The following is a 9,815-nucleotide window of genomic DNA, read 5'->3' as shown; positions in this document are numbered from 1 at the left end:
TGAATGCTAATGGGAAGGGGGTAGGTTTAGCGGATAAAATAAAAAAAGAACAAGTTAAACATCACTTAGAAAAGTTAGATGCCTGCAAGTCACCCGGGCCTGATGAAATGCATCCTAGAATACTCAAGGAGCTAATAGAGGAGGTATCTGAGCCTCTAGCTATTATCTTTGGAAAGTCATGGGAGACGGGAGAGATTCCAGAAGACTGGAAAAGGGCAAATATAGTGCCCATCTATAAAAAGGGAAATAAAAACAACCCAGGTAACTACAGACCAGTTAGTTTAACTTCTGTGCCAGGGAAGATAATGGAGCAAGTAATTAAGGAAATCGTCTGCCAACACTTGGAAGGTGGTAAGGTGATAGGGAATAGCCAGCATGGATTTGTGAAGAACAAATCATGTCAAACCAATCTGATAGCTTTCTTTGATAGGATAACGAGCCTTGTGGATAAGGGTGAAGCGGTGGATGTGGTATACCTAGACTTTAGTAAGGCATTTGATACGGTCTCGCATGATATTCTTATCGATAAACTAGGCAAATACAAATTAGATGGGGCTACTATAAGGTGGGTGCATAACTGGCTGGATAATCGTACTCAGAGAGTTGTTGTTAATGGTTCCCAATCCTGCTGGAAAGGCGTAACGAGTGGGGTACCGCAGGGGTCTGTTTTGGGACCGGCTCTGTTCAATATCTTCATCAACGACTTAGATATTGGCATAGAAAGTACGCTTATTAAGTTTGCGGATGATACCAAACTGGGAGGGATTGCAACTACTTTGGAGGACAGGGTCATAATTCAAAATGATCTGGACAAATTGGAGAAATGGGCTGAGGTAAACAGGATGAAGTTTAACAAAGACAAATGCAAAGTGCTCCACTTAGGAAGGAAAAATCAATTTCACACATACAGAATGGGAAAAGACTGTCTAGGAAGGAGTACGGCAGAAAGGGATCTAGGGGTTATAGTGGACCACAAGCTAAATATGAGTCAACAGTGTGATGCTGTTGCAAAAAAAGCAAACATGATTCTGGGATGCATTAACAGGTGTGTTGTGAGCAAGACACGAGAAGTCATTCTTCCGCTCTACTCTGCTCTGGTTAGGCCTCAGCTGGAGTATTGTGTCCAGTTCTGGGCGCCGCATTTTAAAAAAGATGTGGAGAAACTGGAAAGGGTCCAAAGAAGAGCAACAAGAATGATTAAAGGTCTTGAGAACATGACCTATGAAGGAAGGCTGAAAGAATTGGGTTTGTTTAGTTTGGAAAAGAGAAGACTGAGAGGGGACATGATAGCAGTTTTCAGGTATATAAAAGGGTGTCATAAGGAGGAGGGAGAGAACTTGTTCACCTTAGCCTCTAAGGATAGAACCAGAAACAATGGGTTTAAACTGCAGCAAGGGAGGTCTAGATTGGACATTAGGAAAAAGTTCCTAACTGTCAGGGTGGTTAAACACTGGAACAAATTGCCTAGGGAGGTTGTGGAATCTCCGTCTCTGTAGATATTTAAGAGTAGGTTAGATAAATGTCTATTAGGGATGGTCTAGGCAGTATTTGGTCCTGCCATGCGGGCAGGGGACTGGACTCGATGACCTCTCGAGGTCCCTTCCAGTCCTAGAATCTATGAATAACTCCTGGATTCTATTTCTGGCTCTACCATTGGCTTGCAATGTGACCTTGGGTAAATTACTTCATCCTCTCTTACCTCTCTTCCCCCATCTGTAACACATGGAAAATACCTACCTACCTGGGGTATTGTGAGACTTAGTGTCTGGAAAACACTTCAAGATCCTTACATATAAGGATCTATACAGCAATACAAAATATTAAGCAGCTATTTGGCTGTAGAAATTTATGAGAAAGGCTACAAAACTGCTAGTGCTGGTTCAAGAAGCGTACAACGTGACAAGATACTGCTCTCCCCAATTCATTTGGGCTACTATATGTTCCAATGAGGCTACCAAGATACAACCATTTTGGTCACCAGTAGTCATAGTGGCTACATGAAAGGTTATGATATTCTGACTTCCAGTAAATAACTTCAATTAATGATATGTAAGACCTTGAATGGGAGTTTGTTGCTAAAGTGTAAGAAAGTGCAAGTATCACCTAGCTTCTGTACCGAATGAATCATTGGTATTAATTCTTTAGCAGAATCTACCAAACTGAACACCAGATCACAAGTCAAGTTGCAAGACTTTGCCCTATGCTAACTAGTCAATGTGGGATGTAAAGTTTAATAACTTACAGAAAGAGTCACACAGAGAAAACAGTATTAATGAGGTGTATCCAAACAAGCCAGAAACTAGAACGAGCATGTTTAAAATAAATAACCAAAATGCAGCGATGCAGGCACTTTCTGGGGGGTTTCCAGATTTTGTAAATATGAAACTTTGCAGCTGATGTTTTCCCCATTCTCACATTGTACATGCAGTCTAGCTTGTTACTGGAGGGTGGGTAAGGTTCATACTGTAAGGTTCACAGGCACTTTTGTGACTCAGGAGGATTTTCCCATTGAAAATCCAAAATCATTTAGTACTTGTCCATATGGAGAGTTCACAGCATTCTGGGATGGAAATCTACTGCACACCAGCCTGCCATGCACTAACTGGCCCTGTGGACCCTGCTACTGTGCACTAGAAGGTCTGTAGTGCACTTTGATCTTCTGCTGTTCATAACTTGTAGTGTGATAGCAGTGTCCACACAGCCAGTTAGTGCACGTGGAGTGCTTTCAATCCACACACCAGCATGCTCTGTGCAAATTCTCCATATACACAAGCCCTTAGGCTCCTTTAGAAATCTCACTCATAGTATATAGTGCATGGGACTGATGAGCTATGAACACTCCACATTGACTGCATGTCACAGACTCCAATACGTATGCAAAACCCAGAACAAACCCTGTAGTGTGTTACTACTGCTTAGCACTTATATAGGTTATACAGAGGGCAGCCTCCAACTGAGGCTTAGCACACAGGAGATCCCAGATCCCTGTGCGCATGCCATTATTTCTCTACCCATTAAGGGCCACATTCTGAGCTCAGCAGGAATTGAGGATGTGTGGCATCACCTCTCCCACATTCTTCTATCATATTCACATGGTCCCCATTACCTCACAATCTTCAATGTATCTATCTTCACAACACTCCTTTGAGGCAGGGAGGTGCTCTTTAATTCCAATTTTCAGATGGAGAACTGAGGCAGAGAATTCTAAGTAGCTGTCCCAAGATCACACAGGAAGTCTATGGAGGAGCCGGGACTTGAACCTAGGTCTCAAGTCCGAAGCTAGTGCCCTAACCACTGGGCCATCCAGGACCAGCCTTCTTCCTGCTAACACCAGATTTTTGGAAGCCAGCCAGCTACCAGGGAATTTCCCAACATAAGCTAGAGCAGCCCCAGGGGTCTCTAACCTATGTTGTTATGACACCCCTATGGAACCATCCAGAATCCTAGTGCAACTAAAGGGCAGAATGCTTTTGCCATACCTCCCTAGGCCATGCCCTCCCTCAAGGGCTGCATGGAGGGTAAGCATAGGGCCAGCCTCATGGATATTCTACTATAAGGAGATGCACTGGCTTTGCAATTCCGGTACATCTGCAGCTTCAATCCCAGCCTCTACAGCTACGGGCTGCACAACGCAACTCACACCAACTATACGATTAGCCAAGTTACCTTGGCTGTTCTATTCCCACTACCCAATCATGAGTGGCTTGTGAACTGTAGGGCCAAGGACTACGTACAATATTGCTTTGATTCTCTAACACACACATCTGACCATCACTGGATTCAAGATAGTGATACATACAGCAGAAGTTTTTAACCTATTACCAATCCTCTGAAACATCCAGGCCCAGCTCAGCCATTCTGAAAAAAAAAAAAAAAGTCTATTTTGGATATTGGGTAGCCACAATGAAGTGCCATTAAGAACTGAACCACAGATCCACAACGATGGCCACTTATCTGCAGGGAATAAACATATTGGACCAAACCCTCAACTTGTTTGACCTTCATACCTCACCCAAAGTCAATGGTGCTAGTGTCAATTTACACTGGGGGCGGATCTGGACCATTGCCACACACAGCCACTATAGAAGGTTTATTATAGACTCAGAATGAAAAGCTGAACAGTTAAGGCTATAAGATGACAAAAAAAAAAAAAAAAAAAAAAAAATCATCACCACAAGAAGTGGCTGAACTGTGGAAAATAAATTATACGGCACACATCAGTAAACTTTTATTTATTAAAATTTTGTCACATGCTTGTCCAGTTGGCTGGATACAGTTTAAATTCACTCACTTTAAACAATCCCTTTCAACATTTTAGGTGTAAAGGAAAGTGCTTCAAGTGTGTCCCAGGATAACAGCAGTTCTGTTTTTGTGCAATGACCCATGCACCAATCACTGGCAGGAGTTGAAGGGATAGCTCAGAGCACCAATTTAAACTTGGAGCGAGACAGCGGGTACATTTTGGATGCAATTTTTCTTGGAAGTAATTAGGGGTTGTCAAGAGGCTTATTTTAAGACAGTGCTTCTGAGCAGCAATCACATGCAGTCTGCAATGCTAGTGTGCAGAGGCAATGGGTGATTGGGGAACCTGAAGGAAGGAAAAATTAAATGAAAACAAGTAAAAGTGGAGATAGGCCAATGGCATAGAGTTCTGGGCCAAGTTCAAGCTTCCCCAAAGGTCAGGGGATGTTTGGGTCTGGGGTTTAGGTGCAGCCCCACAGTTGTGGGTAAACTGGCTTGATTTTCAAAAGTGCTGAGCATCTACAGCTCAAATGAAGTTTTAGGTGCTTAGCACCTTTGGGGGGGAAAAAAAAAATCTGACTCTCGCCCCTTGAAGTCATAGGAACCACATGGAAGGGCTTTTAAGGGAATCCCATCCTGCACGTCTTGGAAGAAAGTCACCAGCAAAGCGGGGCCTTGCTCACGGGGAAAGGATGGGTGAATCCCATGCCAAACTCCCCCCTCATCTCCAACAGAAGAAAGAATTTTTTTACAGTAAAAAAATTCTATCTACCACACAGAGAGCAATACAGTAATTAAGCAACAGGACATGGATGTTCTAAGATACAAAACCAGAGGCCAGCCACCATCTTCACTCTCCCAAACACTGCATCAGTCACCTCAGCACTCTGCTTATTGGGACTAGTTATAATGAAGTGGGGTTTATGCATGAAAATTAAGAACAAAAATCGGTTGGGTGGAGGAGGTTACAGAGACTTACCATAGGTATACTGAGCTCCTTCTTCTTAATCACAAAGTAAAAGTACACCCAGTGGCCAAAAACCATGTCATAAGTATACAGCACACTATCAGTATTTTTTTAAATGAGTAAGGGTGGCAGTGTTTTCATTATCAATGATCATGCTAAAGTGCTGTCAAGTACATTCTGCAAAGCTAACTCCTCCTCCTCCTTAAAACTCTCCTTTGCTGTGATGCATATAAAAACTTAGCAATGATTAGGGTGCTGGTATGCTTGGAGAGCTGCCTATCATGCTGACCAATACTGTCTCGTCATTTCCGCGCCTGTATCCATCTACTGGCTTATACGTCAATTGTAAACTCTCTGGGGCAGGGACTGTCTTTTTCTTCTGTGTTTGTACAGCACCTAGCACAATGGTGTTCTGATCCATGATTAGGGCTCCTACGTGCTATGGAAATATAAATGAATAATTTTGTGTATGGACTGGTAAGTTTTAAAGACCTTTTGCTAGACTAACAAATATGTTTGCACAGTGCCTGGCACTATGAAGCTCTGTCCTGGATGGACTCTAGCCCTAATGCAATAAAAGAGTTAATAATAAATAATAGGCTTTGCATTCATCCTGAACAGCAACAGCTCAAAGGTCAACCAACCAACATCTCAGCACTCTGGAGCATGAAACTGGCTTTAATAATCTCATCCAATTTCCCACTTCTATTGCATCGCAAAATTAGTCAGATAATAAGCTTTGTTTATAGAGGAACTACAGAACACCTACTAGAAGCAAACAATTAATCCTCCTGCTGTACTTTTTGTAAATACACATTTTTAGGGTTAGTCTAAAAGTTGCCTGAGAAACCACCATTTAGTAAAACTGGGAAGTTTCATGGCTTGATTTTCTATTGACCCACACCTTATATAGAGATTTACACCAGTGCACAGCAGGTGTAAAACACTACTACATCTGAATGGTACCATTTTGCACTGCTGTAGGTAAGTGCACAAAGGGCAAGGCAATGGAGAATCAGACCCACCGATTCAGTCCCCTCCAGAAAGCCCTTCCGCTTAATTCTCATTTTGCAGCAGTTTTACACTGGTGTAACTCCATTCATACAGTGGACCTAAAAGTCGCAACATTACAACAACAAAACTTCAAAAACAGACTCCAACGAGAGACTGTTGAATTGGAATTAATTTGCAAATTGGACATCATTAAATTAGGCTTGAATAAAGGCTGGGAGTGGATGGGCCATTACACAAAGTAAAACTATTTCCCCATGCTTATTTTTCCCTCCCCCCGCCCCTAGTTCCTCATATCTCCTTTTCAATTGCTGGAAATGTGCCATTTTCATTACCACTACAAACAGTTCTTTTTCTCTCCTGCTGATAAAAGCTCACCTTAACTGATCACTCTCCTTATAGTGTGTATGGTAACACCCATTGTTTCATGTTCTCTATATGTATGTGTATATATATCTTCCTACTGTATTTTCCACTACATGCATCCAATGAAGTGGGCTGTAGCCCACGAAAGCTTATGCTCAAATAAATTTGTTAGTCTCTAAGGTGCCGCAAGTACTCCTGTTCTCCATAGTGGAGTTACTCCTGACTTGCACTGGTGTATCTGCACCTTTTATCTTTTCATTGCTTCCATCTGAGAAGAGCTCAATAGCATGGGAACATGGGAACGCTAGCAACACAGCAGCTAAGGGAGTCAAATTTGCCTGGCAGCGAACACTTCAGAGATGAAAGAGCTGCTTTGCTTGGCCTGTTTCAAGGTTTACCTTTTGAAATGGCATGTTGAGGATTAGGCACAATGTCAAGAATCTTAAGTAGCAGAACAGGTTTGGGGGATCCCAAGCAGATAGGAATTTTATTGTTAATTATTTTCCATCACACCCTTGTTTTGCTACCTTTTACATCCCCCCTAAGCCACAATGCCACTGCTTTACTGTTTAACTGACACCATCTCTCAGACATCTGTAGCTGCTCAGAGAAGCAATCAATAGTATGTTATTGACCAGCCCAGCTTTTCACCCTGGCTCCATGCAAATTCCTTTTGTCTTGTGAATTTAAGTGACGCATTTATCTAAAGCAAATGTTTTTCTTGGTCCTGCCCATTCCATTTTCATTCCTAGTATGCCCCTCTCCTACATGTTGGAAGTAGAGGGGAGACGATGATTGATGACTGAAGGGAAACAAGACAAAAGGGTTTTTCAAATGACCCTAACGAACATTGGACAGCTATGCAAATGCCTTTCATGCACACAAGAGATGGGCACATGAAAACTGCACAAATAACATACACCGCCCAGTTCCTTACTGAATGATGCTCAGTGCATAGATTTAATAAATAGTTAACAGAGGAAAAACAACAGGGAAGTGCACATAGAACTCCAGCACAAGTGCTAGAATTAACTGACCAGGGTTTCCCCCATCAAGGCCACCACTTACCTGTTTGCACAAGTGACATCACCCTCCTGAGAAAGCGCAAGTCATCCTTCATGTGCATTTTCTTTCCCCAATAAAGAAATGCAACATTGTTTTTTCTAAAAATAATGAAATGAAAGCAAATTATATCCTATCGGAGTCAATGCTACAGCCCCACACTACCCTGCAATAAATAAAGGCCTAATCTTACAAAAGGAACCATCCAGGTAGAACCCAATTAAATCTTTTCAGGACTGGGAGCTAAATCTAGTAGCCATGACCAGCCAATGACAAAAGTGAAACCCCACAGTGCACAGGCCCGACAAGAAAAATATTTGGGCCTCAATCCTACAAAGTCCAGAGCCAAGGTAGTTCTAGAGAGCAGTGAAGGATTACCAGAGCTCAGCTCCACCATGCTTCTGCCCCTACTACCCCTCCTCTCTGCCCTAACACAACACTTGTGCAGAGCCCCACTGATTTCCACAGGGTCATCATGGAGATGGGGGATCCACTCACATGTAGGAGACCGCAGGATCAGGATCTTATTTTAGCTCAGAATATACATTTCCACAGTCAGGTGTCCTAGTGGTTATAAAAACAGTTCAACTTCTGTTGTTTACACTCTTATTGGTAGATACACCTGGGTATTGTCCTTTGCGGTGGGAAAACAGTTCCACCCCAAATCCAACTACTGAAGGTGTTTAATAGTTCAGGTAGCTCCTAGTACACTAGCAATTGTTTAAATCTTCCAGAGGCCCATGGGCTCCGCCCTATGAGGCTAGCAGTTTTAGCTGAACCCAGCCATTCAGCAACAAAGAGGGCCAACACCTGCTACAGCTCTTATGCTGGGGATGGGCTTTTAACCCCATCCTTGCCAGATGCTGGATGATAATCATAGCAATAATTAGGGTGACCAGATGTCCTGATTCTATAGGGACAGTCCTGATATTCGGGGCTTTTTCTTATATAGGTGCCTACACCCCTCACCCCGTGTCCTGATTTTTCACACTTGCTATTGGTCACCCTAGCAATAATTAGCATGTATTATACCAATTGCCATCCACAGATAGCAATGTGCTTTATAATAGTCAAGGCATAGCTACTCCACTTTGAATTCACACCCTGCCTTAATGCAGAACAACTTTCATGTATAGACAAGCCCTTAGATCATTATCCCTGGTTTTTTTTTGTTTGTTTGTTTGTTTGTTTTTTCTTAGAGATGGGCTACCTGGGGTACAGAAGGATAAAGCAACTTGCTTAAGGTCACACAGCAACTCAATGATGAAGCCAGGATTAGAAACCAGGAGTCCGGGCTCCCACGCCCTTGCACCAGCCACTGGACCCATCATACAGCCCTTCTAGGTTCTTAAACAGTATTATGTATTTTCATTCAGCTGTAGCTGGTGAGACTGCAAGTGCTATTCTAATTCACAAACACATCTAGGGCTTTATTTGAAGCCAACTAGAAATCCAGGGAAACTTTCCTAGTGACTTCAAGCAGGCTTTGGATCAGTCCCCTCGGCCTTATACTTTCCAGTATACAGTGAGTGTTGCCTAATGAGGAGCAAGAAAAAATGAGTAAGGCCTGATCCTGCAAACACGAATGTCAGTAATGGGCTTACTTACAGGAGTAAAGTAATTCAGCTGTGCAACCAAGGACTTCAGGATATGCTGTGATATTTGTACTAGTGATCTTCAATCTGCTAGTTTGAAAACTTAGTTCCCTCCTCTGTGTTATTTCTAGTTCACATGTTCATTTCAGCTGGAGTGTGGGGGGTTTCTCTGCCCAGCACCTTGGAATGTGCTTCATGCAGGGGTTGTATTCCATGGTCTTTTGTCAATTCATGCCCATCATGAATCAGTACATACACAGGACCTATAAATAAAAGAGATGTGGGGCCTGAGTCTGATCTAAATTGTGCCATATTAACTCTGTTGAAGTCAGGGGAGTTACTCCATATCTACACTGGTACCTGAAACCAGACTCTGGTCTGTATGGCATGTTTTCTGAGATTAATAGGGCTCAGTTTTCCCCAGTGTCTGAGCTCTGTGTCCATTATGAAACTCTGATTCTGTATCAGCCTCGTTCTGGCGTAAGTTAGAGCACCTTTTAGGCTACTCTAACTTACAGCAGTGGAGCACTGGTAGAGCTCTGCTATACTATACTATACTATACTGCACCATG

The 9,815-nt window shown here is 42.7% G+C and overlaps 1 long non-coding RNA gene across 1 annotated transcript; it reads right to left on the bottom strand.

The window, feature by feature from the left end:
- Nucleotides 1-4,352: 4,352 nt before the first annotated feature.
- Nucleotides 4,353-9,379, bottom strand: LOC128825997 (uncharacterized). The gene is made up of 3 exons (XR_008442774.1): nt 9,257-9,379; nt 7,655-7,749; nt 4,353-4,588 (listed from the first exon to the last, which is right to left on the bottom strand). It is a non-coding gene; the product is annotated as an uncharacterized LOC128825997 (long non-coding RNA).
- Nucleotides 9,380-9,815: the final 436 nt, after the last annotated feature.

This window comes from Malaclemys terrapin, chromosome 19 (assembly GCF_027887155.1).
Source record: "Malaclemys terrapin pileata isolate rMalTer1 chromosome 19, rMalTer1.hap1, whole genome shotgun sequence".
NCBI lineage: Eukaryota > Metazoa > Chordata > Testudines > Emydidae > Malaclemys > Malaclemys terrapin.
Note: the sequence above shows the minus strand (reverse complement) of the source record. Positions and strands in the feature narration are given on the sequence as shown.